Source organism: Oxyura jamaicensis, chromosome 4 (assembly GCF_011077185.1).
Source record: "Oxyura jamaicensis isolate SHBP4307 breed ruddy duck chromosome 4, BPBGC_Ojam_1.0, whole genome shotgun sequence".
Classification (NCBI taxonomy): domain Eukaryota; kingdom Metazoa; phylum Chordata; class Aves; order Anseriformes; family Anatidae; genus Oxyura; species Oxyura jamaicensis.
The window spans coordinates 56862102-56875554 of NC_048896.1; the positions used below are offsets into that span (position 1 = coordinate 56862102).

At 41.8% G+C, this 13453-nt stretch overlaps 1 long non-coding RNA gene across 2 annotated transcripts in view; it reads left to right on the plus strand.

Moving 5' to 3' along the window:
* Positions 1 to 13453, plus strand: part of LOC118166815 — a 44738-nt gene that overhangs the window by 10620 nt on the left and 20665 nt on the right. For both annotated transcript variants that reach the window (XR_004750738.1, XR_004750739.1), the window contains exon 2: positions 3051 to 3162. This is a non-coding gene — a long non-coding RNA (uncharacterized LOC118166815). The remainder of the gene's footprint in view (positions 1 to 3050; positions 3163 to 13453) is intronic.

The window sequence follows — 13453 nt, forward strand, 5'->3', positions numbered from 1 at the left end:
TAGGTCTGAATGTTTTGCTCTCTCTCTTCTGTTGTCTGCAGCTTTAGAGCGTGATGGCTCTCTGTGTACATCACTCTGCCAGTCTCTGTTAAGGAAGAAACTTGTTGGTGAGCTCATATGGGTCAGTCCTGACGACACAAGCCAACAAGCAGGCACTGGCTGGTTCAGGCAACCTGCAGAAGATGAAATGAAAGAGAGCATGCAGAGAAGCAATTCCCATGCAAGAAACTTTGCTGTTCAGCTAGGATTACAGAGAAAACAAAGCTGCTCTGTAATCTGCCATAGTTGCAACAAACCTGGCTAACAGTTCTTCCCAGCTTTCATCCTTTTGTGAAGACTTAGGTTAGCAGAGACACTGTGCCTGTGATGCACAAAAAGAGAAGTGTCATCAGGCTGCTCTGTGGCCATTGTGCCTGTGACAGACCCATCAGAATGCGTGTCTGCAATAAATGTGAGCCACAGACAGCTTAATTAAAAAAAAATAGAAGAAAAAGAAATGCCAGCATCTGGGCAGTTTGATGCTCAGCTTTACTGGAGCTTAGGGATGTTGGTTCTCCTGTTCCCCATAATTGTATAAACAGACTTCATCATCTCCTCCCCAAGCAGGTCCTCTAAAGGTAGTGCAGATGAGTGAAGCATTGAAGGGTGGCAAACATATGACTTTCCATCTTTCTCTTTTTTTTTTTTTTTTTTTCTCCCTTTTTTCCCTTTTTGTAATGAATAGGGGTGTTGTCAGCTGCCTGCATTGTGTTCATCACTGTCAGGGCTGGCAGTGTAACAGATAACTGGATGGATTCAAGGCCACCCAGGGAATGGAGCCTGACAGGACCTCATTCATCACTTCCATTTCAGAGGTCTCTATGGAAGAGCTGGCATCAAAGAAGTAATCAAGGCTCACAGGGCCATGGGGGGGGGGGTTTGGGAGGAGTGCTCTGCATTGCAAACAAACCGAGCTGTCAAATCTGTTTTGTAAATGAAGTGTTTTTCTGAAGACTGTGTTTATAACTGTCACCCTAAGCATACTCCCCATAATATACAACTTCTGTGGCAGCCCAGGGCCACAACCCGGTCTTTTCCCAGCTTCCAAATAAAAAATTGCAATGGCACAGATAAGTTAAAAAGGTATGTGTGGGGAGGTGGGGGCGTTTAAAATATGGTTCATCCTAATGGTTTGCTTTATCAGGTAGCCTCTCTATCTTCAGTTCTGGGCTCGGCACCCGAGCCCCATTCATCTCGTGTAATTGGCCCACTAAGCATGATGCCTTGCCTTCTGCAGACCAGACACACGGTGCAATTTGCCACCGGCTATGTGAACTTCGTGACAGCAAATGAGTTTGCCCTAAAGATAAAAAATATCCAAAGGGACAAAGGGAAGGCACTTGTCAGCAGTGAGAGGCTAGTACTGATAGCCCTTACATATGAAATCATGCCAAAATCTTTAGGTTTCCAGAGTGACAACAGGTGAGCTGTCTGCTGAGCCTGGTGACTGCTCACCTCTCAGTCTCTTCTGACAGGCAGGAGAGGTAGCTATCTGCACATACAGCACACAGGGAAGGAGGAGTTCATGAAAGGAAGACAGTCTGTACTAAAATTTTATGGTACACTTAACTACTTTGTACTGGCAGAGTAGGAACTTCCTATTGGATTACCATTTTTATTATTAAATACTGGAAAACACTTACTGTGACTTATGCTTCTTAGAAATTATGTGTATGCACTAAGAATAGCTTTACATAATGCAGTGGATATTTTCTTTTAAGTTGCTAAGTTTTCTTCCTAGTCCTAAGCTCTCTCGAGGCAGCAGAAGCTTAGTAAATCCTGGAAATAATACTGATTGAATGTGGCTTTAGATGACAGAATGAAACAAGCGGAGGTAGTGCAAGGCCTTCCCCAGCTTTGGTAGCCTGGGTTACCCTTGGTGTTGGCTGCCCAAAGAGTTCCTAAAGGACAACCCATGGCAAAACATTTGCCACACTGAGAATTTCATAAGATGGCAATGTTCTTTATTTGTACAGCACTTTTCACCCAGGAGAAAAACACAGTGCATCACAAAGCCATTTTTACAAGCTGTACACCACTGAAAAACAAGCTCCTCCAGGATGAAATACATCAGCTGCTTCACAGCAGCACCACTGCATGAATAAAATAATAAAGCTATTTGGAGAGGAGGTAGTGGCTGCCATCGAGCCGGCCGGTGACTGACAGGCAGCAGTAGGTTTTGCTGAAGGTGACGGGAGGTCTGAACTCCTCCGTTTCCAGGAGAACGGAGGGTACAATTCAGTGTCCCTTTGCACAGCGAGAGCTGCAGGGAGCAGCGAGCCCTCCCGTGGTAACAGGCCGGGTGGCGAGGGGCCCCTCAGATGCTGAGAAAGGAGATTGATGAAGGAGCTGAAACAAAGGTGGAGGGGGGAGACAGAGTTGGAAAGGCCGGCTATTAAGAGCATGTGTGAGGTAGTCCTGTCCGCTGGTGGCTTTGGCTTTTGTGTCCCCCTCGTATCTCCTGCAGTGACTGCAGCCTGGGGTGAGCCAGGACAGCTGGTAGGCCGGGGGAGGTTTGATCTGTGGATGGAAGTTGATCCAGCCAACCCAATATAGAGCAGGGTACCCCTGCTCTAGCTGGCAGCAGGGGAGCCATAAACCTGACCATAATAGATCCTAGATCAGGGATTTCCCCTGGGAGGTGCTGCAAATTCAGGGCAGGGTGGGGAGGAGATAGCCTACATGTCTACACATTTCAGTCTCATTCACCTCAGAGCTTTGTTTTTGACATCCTCAGTGCCAGACAGTGCGGATGGTCTTTGCAGACAAAGGAGATTTCACCAAAGAGTACCTGAATGCATACAGTTACCCTTTGCAGGCTAGGAAATGACCTGACAAGTCTTGAAATGAACTAGGTGCTCAGGCCAAGGGGTTAATAATGATATAGTTCAGTGAAGTGGCACAAAGACAATTGGAGCCACGGAGCCTGAGGAGGCTAAATTGCTGTGAAAAGTGTTATGAGATTATCTATGTCCCAGCTATCTGCAAATTCTCCTTCACACCTATTTTAGGAATGCTACCACCAGAGACAAATCATCTCCCTTTCCTGGGTGGTGGAAGGATGCTTCGGTGCAGAGAAGTGTGTTGCTGACCAGACCTCCTCCAAACCTGACCTACCCAGAGGTAACTTTTTTACTTTTTTTTTTTAATTTCACTAACTCTGTACATCAGCTTCAGCAGTCAGATGGTGAGAACTTAAGAAGATTTAACAACATGTAGAATGAGAGTTTGCTCAACTGAAGGACCACTTGCAAAATTCAGAAAAATTGGATTTGGTTCTAAAAGTGGGGGGTATTCAGACCCAGTGTTGTAATTTAGGGCCATATTTTGTTTACAGCTGTACTTATTACAGGCATGAAAACTTCAGGAATTTTCTGTGGCATAGTGGAAGTCTCAGTGAGAATCACTGTGTGAAGGTCAAAAGGAACGTTAAAGAAATTTGGAGGCACATTAGGGTCTGAGAGAAAAAAATAACTGTGAGTAGACTGAAAAAGAACATTGGAGAACTATATTGGTCTTGTAGTGAAGGACAGAGATTCCTAGTTAGTGGCTTCTGTGATCATGTCACTGTTAAATGAACAGCTGGACCAGCTGCTATACAGTAAAAAAAAAAAAAAGGCCTAATTTGCAGTTATGACACTATAAAAGTCTTGTAATCCCTCACTTCCATTTGCCACATGAATGTCTTTTTGGTATGAATAATTGGGTTCACTGCTACATAAGAAATAAGAAATGCATATATTTCATTTTATTCAACATGGTTGACCCTGGAGATGTTCACAAAATGTGTCAAGCTATGCAAATCAGGTCAAAATAAATACAGTAGAATCAGATGTTAGAATTTGTCTGTTTAAAAACAACAAAAAAAAACACAACAGTGTAACAGGGAGAGATCTGGATATACATGTAGACCTTGGCCTGTGACTTGAAGATGAGTCTGGTTCTGGCCATGTCACCATGTCATGTTGCCTGAGGACTAAGGTTGCTCCATGGAAAGCAGTTATCCCAATCATGCAACTCCATGGAAAACATGGAAGCAACATCTTCAGTATGTAGTAGGAGGCAATTTTGTAAGGGCATGGGAGTCTCACAGCTGATAAGTGTGTTAGCCTTACAGAATTTGAAAACAAGTAGATGTTTTGGATTAGGTAACATACCTGTTCTTCATGTTATGTAACCAAGAAAATCAAAATTTCAGTTGCTTTGCTAGTATTTGGAAATTCTCCTATGTAAAGAGCCTGTCCTCCATTTTGGTATCCTTATTTCCTCTCTAATGCTGAGATCAACTACGCTTGGATGAAATTATAAACCAAGAGGAAAGGTGAGGACAGAATTGCAAATCAGGGATGAACTGCTTTGAGGTTACAAAACAGAGGGAGGAAAACAGAATCTTTGCTTCTCTTTATTACAGTAGAGCCTGGAGCTGTGCTTGTGCAGAAATAGAAGCACAAAACAGAAAAAGCAAGTTGTCAGTTACCAGCAACTTGTTAGGGAACTGGATTTGATATTTATAGTACATGAAGTGGAAGGGGGAAAAGACAGGCTGTTTTTTTTCTACTGCAGAAGGCAGACCTGATGGTGTTGAAGGTCATGCAACTTTGCAGTCTCTCCTATGAAGTGAGTAATGAGCAACCAACTTGGGGAAAAAAAGACTTTTTATCTCATTAAGAAAGCAGTGCGATCTAATTAGCATAGCCTGTTTTTAATTAGTATGTAAGATCAGCTATGGTAACGAAAGGGAAACAAGAAAGCTGGACAGAAGTTTACTGGGGTTCAATGTGCAAAAATAATTATGATAGAGCAGCTCCTAAGACATAAATAATTTGAAGCAATTCATTTTGATAAACAGGATACTAAAGATCTGCAAAACAGTAATGAATGGTAACAGCTAAAATAGATGTCAAGGCATGTTTGGCTTCATCAAAGGGGTAATAGAATTTTTTATGTTTTCTGGCATCTGTAATTTTTACCTGTTGAAGCTGAAGAAACAATCATAGCTCCTAAACGATAATTACAAATATGGTATTTCTGCTATAATTAATTTTTCTGATTGCGGCTGAAACTGGCTATTCCTTGTGATACGTCTGATACAAGTAGCCTCAGCTGAAGGAGGCAGCTCTTATAGGTGGTGACTCTTTGTGGTCTCTAAAAAGAAATCTCCCCTCTTGTAGCCTTGGCGGTGTTGTGCTTTCTGTAGGTGCCATTGTGTAGTGAGAGAATAGTCTTTCAGCTATTGTGGTTTTAAAGCCAGCTGAGGAAAGGGTTAGAAAGCATGGTGCTAAACCCTTGCAGTGCCCATTGTTACTGGTGCCCTGGCGCTATTCCAGGGGACAATTGGGCCCTGTGACAAAGTGATGTTGCCAGGCAGTGCTGAGGACGGATCTGCAAAAAAACAAAACAAAACAAAACAAAACAAAAACAAACAAACAAACAAAAAAAAACCATTTCTGACTTCTGTACCAGCTGCTACACCACTGCACAAGGGATCTCCGATGGACAAAAATGACCTTTAGGGCATGGTGAAGCTCTACTGTCAACAACCCCCCCATGTAGTACAAGCTCTGTGCCAACTAGCATGCTTCGTCAGTGCTTGTGTGGCAGCAAAACCTTGTGGCTATGGGATATCCAGGCCACTGTGTCAAACCATTTCCTTGTTGCCTTTCAGTAGTTTTCGTTTTTAATGTTATGGTATGGATTGCTCCTCCTCCCTCATGTTTGTTTTCACCACAGGCATAGAAGGTGGTTTCATTTAAGCTGTATTTACAGGGTAGTCCAGTAGAGGGAATAGGCTGGACTCTCAAATGTGTGTCAGTGGCAGCTAAATAATGAAAGGTGGTGGCTAGAGTATCTGTGGCTGAGCAGTAAACACAAAAATAGCATCAGTGCGCGGCAGGATTTGTACTCGCTCTCTGCTCTGCTGCCAGCCAGGGTTTTGGACCCTCGATGCAGCATCTGAAAGCAGTATCTGGCTGTCCTGGTTCATTTCTTTTAAACCCTTTGGAAAGAGAAAGGAAAGAATTGCTTGCAGAGGCAGCGGGGAAGGAAGAGAGGAGGGAGCTGTGAATATAAAAATAATTTTAAAAATAAAATTGTCCTCGTGGAAGTGGGGGGAGCACGCTGAGCAGAAGAGGAGATTGGAAAAGGCTGAGACTATACAAAATTCAATGCAGTGACTTTAAGGTGCTCCATGAGTTCAAAGTGACAGCCTGCACTGCTAAGAACCAATCCTCTGTTTTTTATTTTTTGTCCCCAAGTACTCTTACTGCATTATGAAAAGGGACTCTGCCTAAATGCCTAGCTAAATGATAATGTGTTTTTAACCTGATAATGTGTTTTTAAAGTGCCTGTGGCTGGCAGATCTGGGATGCTGCAAACATAATCGAAATAAAACTGGACTCAGCGTCCTAGAGCATCAAGCACTCAAACAACCATCACCACAAAAAGGAGAACGGGCAAAACTGTCTGGGGAACTATGAGCACTTGAAAAGAGCCAAAGCAGGATAAGGAGGTGCTGTTCTGGTGCAGCAGACAACTCGGGGAAATTTAGGACAGAGAAGAAAAATAAATGGTAGTTGCAGTCACGTTGGCCTGTTACTCAAGTACTTTAGAGCTAAGTATTAAGGGCTTTCATGTGCTATCGACAAGACGTTGTGTCAATACACCTCGTATTGGTGTACTGCCAATTCTTTCTGGCTAATGTGCAAAGGGAAGTATGCATTTATAAGTGCCAGGAGATAAACCTTGATTTCCAAGTTATATTTCTATGTTTTTCTATTAAAATTTGTGGTTGGATCCATCTATTACATAAACATAAGTATAGGAACACAGTGAGCTGGGCCATCAATACGTTTCATGGTAACACTGACATCATAACCCACAGGAATTTTGCTCTTGTGGTTTATTTTGCTAGTCCCAGAACTGTGGGAAGTATTTATGGTCTTCACGATTCACCGATTTTATTTATAATCACTAGAAAGAGTCATTTGTATTTGGTAAGATTTCTTTTTTTTCTTTTTTTTTTTTTTTTAAAAAAAAAAGATTTATTATTTTCATTTCTCCAGACTACAGTTTGAGTTTAAAGCTCAAGTTCAGCAATTTATAAGTGCTTCTCTGTCATACACCCAAATAGGATTCACCTTCCGCTGCGGTGAGAGATCTGTTAGTATCCTGAGCTGGTTGGAATGCTCTGGCAGCGGCTGAGCTGGGGGAGGAGGAGTGCTGGGTGGTTTGTTTGATGCAGTCAACAGTGTGTGAAAGAAATACTGCATGCTCAAGGTCACGCTCGCAACCTTATATCACATAGCATGAGCAGCGTCATTTGGAATCTTATGTGACGGCTGAAGCTGCCAGAAATAAAAGAAGATGCTCTGGAATAGCATTGGTTCAAATTTATTCCTTAGATGTCAGAGATTTCTGTGCTTATGAAACCCTTTGGGCCTCCTCTTCCCCATCTGGCTCTGTGTTGGTCCCCCAGCAAGCGTGTTAGGGTGGCCGTAAGTACTTGCCTTGGAGGGCTCGCTATCACGAAACTTCAAATAATTCCTGAGGATGGAGGTGCTCGTGTTTCCCTGCAGTGAGTTAGAGCTGGAGCCCAAATGAGGCCTGTAAGGCTCAGGCACCTTCAGTGGGTTTGGGATGATATCTTCACCTTTCTCCATCTGAAATATTTTCTTTGTTTGGAGTACACTTTCACCAAAGTTAGCCTTTGTCTTTCATGGGGTCACTGCCAAGTACTGACCTGAATATGCTGATTTGCTGCTGTAGTACAGGCCATAGGAGGAAGTGTAGTAAATTAAAGAAATGTGTTTATTCTTGGAGAGTCTTCTCACTTGACTCTAGAGTAGTCATTGCTCTGCTTCTGTTCAGTTTGACTTTTGGGAAAGAAATGACTCTTGAAGGAGGTTTCCCCTGTGAAGCCAACAATAAGGAGTTCCCACCTTGGAAGAAGGCTACAGGAAAGGGGTGTAAATAAAGCACAAATGAGACGGGGCCCCAACCCCTTAGTTTTAAACACAGGTTAGTAACAGGTACTTCACCGGCTTGGTTCCTGGCCGCCCAGGGGTGGAATCTACATTTAAAACAAAATCTGGAAAAAGAGGAAAACTTTTGTTACTATGTATGGCTTTGCCATGTCCCATTTTCCACCTGCCCTAGTGCCCACCAGCTCAGAGAGGTTTTTTCAGTTCAGCAGGTGTTCAGGGGGAGCTGCCATGCTTTGCTTCTTCTTATATAGACTTTGTCCTTTCTTTGCTGTGTTTTGATCCTGATGGCTGGGTTAGCTGCACTCTTGACTAAAAAAATACATATTTTTGTGTAGGTACAAAATGTCTTGGCATTGCCGAGGTGTGTGAGAAGAATAGTGTCAGCTGATTTTTTACTGCTTCTCAAACCAATCTGTTTCTTTGAGCTGGCAAGCAAGCAAGAACACAGCTCTTCAGAACCTCTTCTTCCCAAGTAATAATAATTGAGAAATGCTTTTGCTGCACTGTATTTGCCTTGTAATTTTACCTCTGTTAATTCTAAGAGCAAAACCTCTAGTGGCATTAGTGATCCTGAACATAAGAAGGATTTATACCAAAATCCCAATTCTTAATCTCATGCAGTCTGAAGCGTTTAATGTTTGATGAGGTTTGTTTTCTGAAGTTTGATATCTGTGCCTCTGAGAGTTTAAGCGTTGGTGTAGTCCCTTCAAAATCAGGAATTTAGAGAATTAGGTCACAATGCAGCCAGCACGTTTTCTACAACTCTTATTTTCTTCACCTTGTGCTGTCCTGTATAAATCCCTGTAAAGTAGTTGCAAAGAGCCTTCTTCATTGCTAAAAAGAGGATTTTATTTTATTTTTTTAAAGTTGTAATATCCAAGGTGTGAAAATCCTGAAGTGAAAACACAAGGAAGGTGAAGCTTTTTAGCTTTATCATATACTAAGGAAAGGAAAGTGACCCATGTTTGGATAAATAGTGTTGATCTCCCCTACTTTTAATGTTTTCATCTTCCTTCTGTAGTGAAACCAACTTACTCTACCTTTGCACAGGTAAAAATTGATCTGTGGTGAGTGAATGTTCCTGGTTAACCACTGCTGACATAGCATACCAAATGTAATTTCCACAGAAACACGTTTTTGAGGCTTGGGTCTGAATCTGCTTCGCCCCCTCGTTCTGCATAGTAATCTGAAGAAATTTGGTATGAAGCTGGCTGGTGTTGTGCTGATTACTGGTGCAGATGTCTGCATGTCTCCCAGGAGGGTGGAGAATGGGCTCCTTTATTTCTTTCTGCCTATTCAGGTCTCTCACTCACTAATTAGCCTGAGCATTCCCCTCACCTTTGCACACTTACCCTCTTGATTACCCTGCTGCAGCCCTCCAGCCTGAGCCTTTACATTTCAGTGCAATGTTTTTCCTTATAACTCAGACTGACTGCTGTTTGGGGCTGACAGGGCTATTTAGGACGTGCATGCTTGGGGTTGCCTAGAAGGCATTGCATTTTGGATCAGAAAAGTTCCAGAGGGTGTGTAATGAAACATGAAGCTAGATAAAACCAACTATTTCCCCTCAGATACAGAAGTTTTTGTCAGGAGGAGGGTTTTTAGCTGCCATGAACAGATTGGTATAAGCCATCAATGAGAATCAAAGATAAAGTCTCAGAATATGTGACTTATACAGCTCCTGGTCTGAGAGAAGGTGTCTGGTTTTCTGATTGTTGTAACTTGGGGGGAAAAAATAAACAACTTCAACATATCCAGATTTGCTGCTATCGTGGCTCTGACTGAGACTTTTGATTTAGCAGATCCTGATAGCCCTTTTCCTTTGTGCAAGGCATACACCAAGGATTGCAATCCTACGGCTACTTTGCTCTCAGCCACATATGTCTCCAGTTGTACCTGGTGTTTGTGACTGCTCTTCAGACTTGATTCTCCTGCTCTGTAGATGATGTAATTATTGCAGTAATGTTTGGGTTGTGAGGTATGAAGATTGCAAAGAGGTATTTACAATCTATTGAATGCTCTATTAAAAAAAAAAAAAAAGTATTGTCTATAGAAACAAGAACATTCGAGCCAAATTTTATTTCTATAATCTCTTGAGGAATAAGATACCAGTTTCCTGTGTGTATTGCTGTGTTTTGAGGAAAGAAAAAAAAGCATTGCAATAAAAGTAAAAACAATAAAACCAAACCCAGTAGCAGTTAGTACATGGATTTAAAAGGTGACAGTGTTTTGGTATAAATTTGCAACCAAAAGGGCTGAAATATGCCTGGGACCGATTGTGAACATCGTTCTCTTATCCTACTTAACTAAGCTGTTTCTAAGTGAACAAAACAATTTTGAGATTAAAGGTATCCTGTGATGTATATACTGGAGTTAGCACAATGTGAGGGACTGATCTGAGTTGTATGAAACCTAAGAGAGGCTCAATTGCTTAGTCCACAGAAGTTATTACATCCTAACAGCAGCGTTAAGACTAATAAATGAACTAATTCTAAGGATCTTAACCGCTTCTGCTAAAGAGCATAAACTACATTTTCCTGGAAATGAGAATAAACCAATGTGATAAACAGACAAATTCAAAGATTTATTTTAAACTGCAAATGTAGTGCTTTAATCTGTGATTACATGCTTTTTTTTTTTTTTTTCTCTCCAGAATGAGTATAATGACTTGCCTCTGCTCAAGTTAACTTCATTTTTCTGGTGGTGCTGAATTCAGTAGCTGCTGCTTCCCAGCTCAGGCTTATGGCTTTTTGCTCTCTCTTTGAGGGAGGTGATGAGTGGGTTTCTCGCACAAGACCAGAAAACGTGGGGAAAAGATGAAGGCTGTACAAAGAGTCTACTTTCCTCCTCAATCTAGAGAACTTCTATATTGTTTTCCTTCCAGACATTTAACAAAGAAGGCAGCCACACCCTCGATAAGCTTCAACAGTATTCAAAAAAATGTTCTCCTCTGATCTTTCCTTCCTCAAGTGTCTTTGTGTTTGCCTTGTTATCTGTCTCTTCTCATGAGTAGTTGATCTGTGAGTAGGTGTGCAACAAAGTTCACTGTAATTACAGGGACTTCATCGTATGACAGGGTGCTACCAGAACATTGCTATCACGAGAATTTAATGCCTTTCTACTGTTTTGCTTTGTAAAGTTTCAACAGGGTTTAAGAGAGCACCTATCTCAAATGTTCCATGCTCTTACAGAAAGTTTTAAATATAAATTAAGTATAAATAGTATAAATATAAGTTTAGAAAGTGTTAATACTAGTTAAATGTCAGCTTTTTCACAATGCTTTGAACAGGTACCTCATGCCTTCTATGTTGTGGCTGTTCCAAAGTTTCATAGCTCTAACCTTAAATGGCTTCTTGTATTAGTTGCCACTTACAGTGCAGTCATGCTGGTGATTACAAGCATTTATATAGTTTTGGTATCACGAAACTGCTAGATATAATCCTTTCCTCAGATGAAAAATATTTGCAAAATGGTCTTCAAGAAATTAAACCACCTTTAAGTGCCTAAGGAGGAAATGAAAGTTTTCACGCTTAAATAGAAAAAAACAATTTAGAAGTAATAAAGAACTTCAAATCATTTTATATATGAAGTTCCTTCTTTGATATTAGAAGAAGGAACATTTTATATCAATTACAAAATACTTTTTTTTTTTTTTGGTGCTAACTTTTATTGGGATTTAAATAAGGTTTTCCTGTGAAAAGTCGAGACACTTTTCAACTTAATACTTGAACATCAACTCTGGTGAAATATGAATTTCAACCCGAACACCCCCTTTGAAGTATTCTGAGCACAATGCAATCTCTTTTAAAAGCCCAAAAGGGCTTTTCTAAAGTGTCTTATCAAATTTGTTTTTCAGAAATAAAATTGTACCAAACTTACATCTGAAAATAATCTCTCATCATGCCCTGGTTGTGCATTAGATAATTCTGTTTTTCCTTTTTTTTTTCTTTTTCTTTTTTTTTTTTTTTCCCAAAACAGTGCTCTTTGTTGATTTGTCACTTGCAGTAAAAGAGCCTTATATGATATGCACCTTATAAAATGTTATATTTCAGAATACACTAGAAAAATAGATAATATAAAAGATTAAAATAGAAATTATCATCTGCTATAAGAGTTTCTCTCTACACTGTTATGACTGCTAAGTCTCATCTTCTGTTGCATGAGGTGATCTTTAAGAGCGAAAGGAGAAATCTCCAGGAGTGCCCTTAATTTGCCTGAGCATTTTGTTAACCAGAATATATAATCACAAACATCAGCGAAGATTGTGCCATCTCTCACCATCTGTGTATAATTGTGGATAACCTATTAAGAGTGCAGCGGTGGCAATTACAGGTGGGACTGGAAGCTTTACTGTTTACTAGGGTTGTCTGGCATTTCCCATAATAAGACTATTTTCTGTTCCATTTAATAACTTTCTAGGATTTGAACTCATTTTCCATGCTGGGTGACTGCCTCCAGCTCGTGTGTGCTGTTTTTTTTTTTTTTTTTTAAGCAGAGAAAATGCTTTTTCTTAAGGAAATAATTATAGTGACCCTTTTCCCTTAGAGGCATGGCATTTCCTTTCTTTCCCCAGCCCTTCAGAGTCCTTCAGAGCAGAACTCATACAGCTTTGTGCAGGTCTGCCCTCCCGAGCGGGGTCTTTTTGTTGTGCTGGTTAAGGCCCTGCATGCTCGGGCCATGTCGCAAGCCTTAAAAACCCAGACAGCTCACTGTGGCTTTACAGCCCAAACCCCAGAAGGTCAGGGTTCCCCTTGGGCCACTGACGGCCAGCAATCCCTGAGTGAGCACATCCAGGGACATGTGTCCAGGCTCTGTGCTACAGCCCTCGGGGTACAGGGTGGCCCCATCCACGTGGAGAGGTGCCAGCTGCCCCGAGGGTGCTGGGGAGCGGGGAACGAGCCGTTGGGGCAGGTGCAAGCGGCAGGGCTGTAATGCTACAGAAGTAGCTATAAAAGAGCAGGATGAAGGCTCCCCTTCTGGTTTCTCATGACAAGGGCACAGTGTTTGCTTCCTGAAATCCTGTCTCTCTCGTGACATGTTTGGCACCTCCTCCGTAAGTGCTGTTGGGGTGAGAGATGACAGTCTTTGACTCTCCTGTTTTTTCTCCTGAAGTCACCATCTATCCAATTCTGGAGGCAGAACTTGTTATGCCAGCAACGTTCATTTTGTTCCTAAATTTGGCATTTTGTGTCTCTATGTCCTCTGAGATGTTACAGAGGAATGCTTGGTTACCCCAGTTCCTAGGATTGCCCCCTGTAGATGAAAAGGGATGCTGAGGTGCTGTACTGGGTCTGGCTGGGATGTTAACTTTCCCTGCAGCAGCCCATACAGCGCTGCGCTCTGCACTTGTAGCTAGAACAGCAGTGGTATCACACCGGTGTTGTGTCTGCTGCTGAGAAGTGCTGGCACAGCATCAGGACTCTCTCTGACCC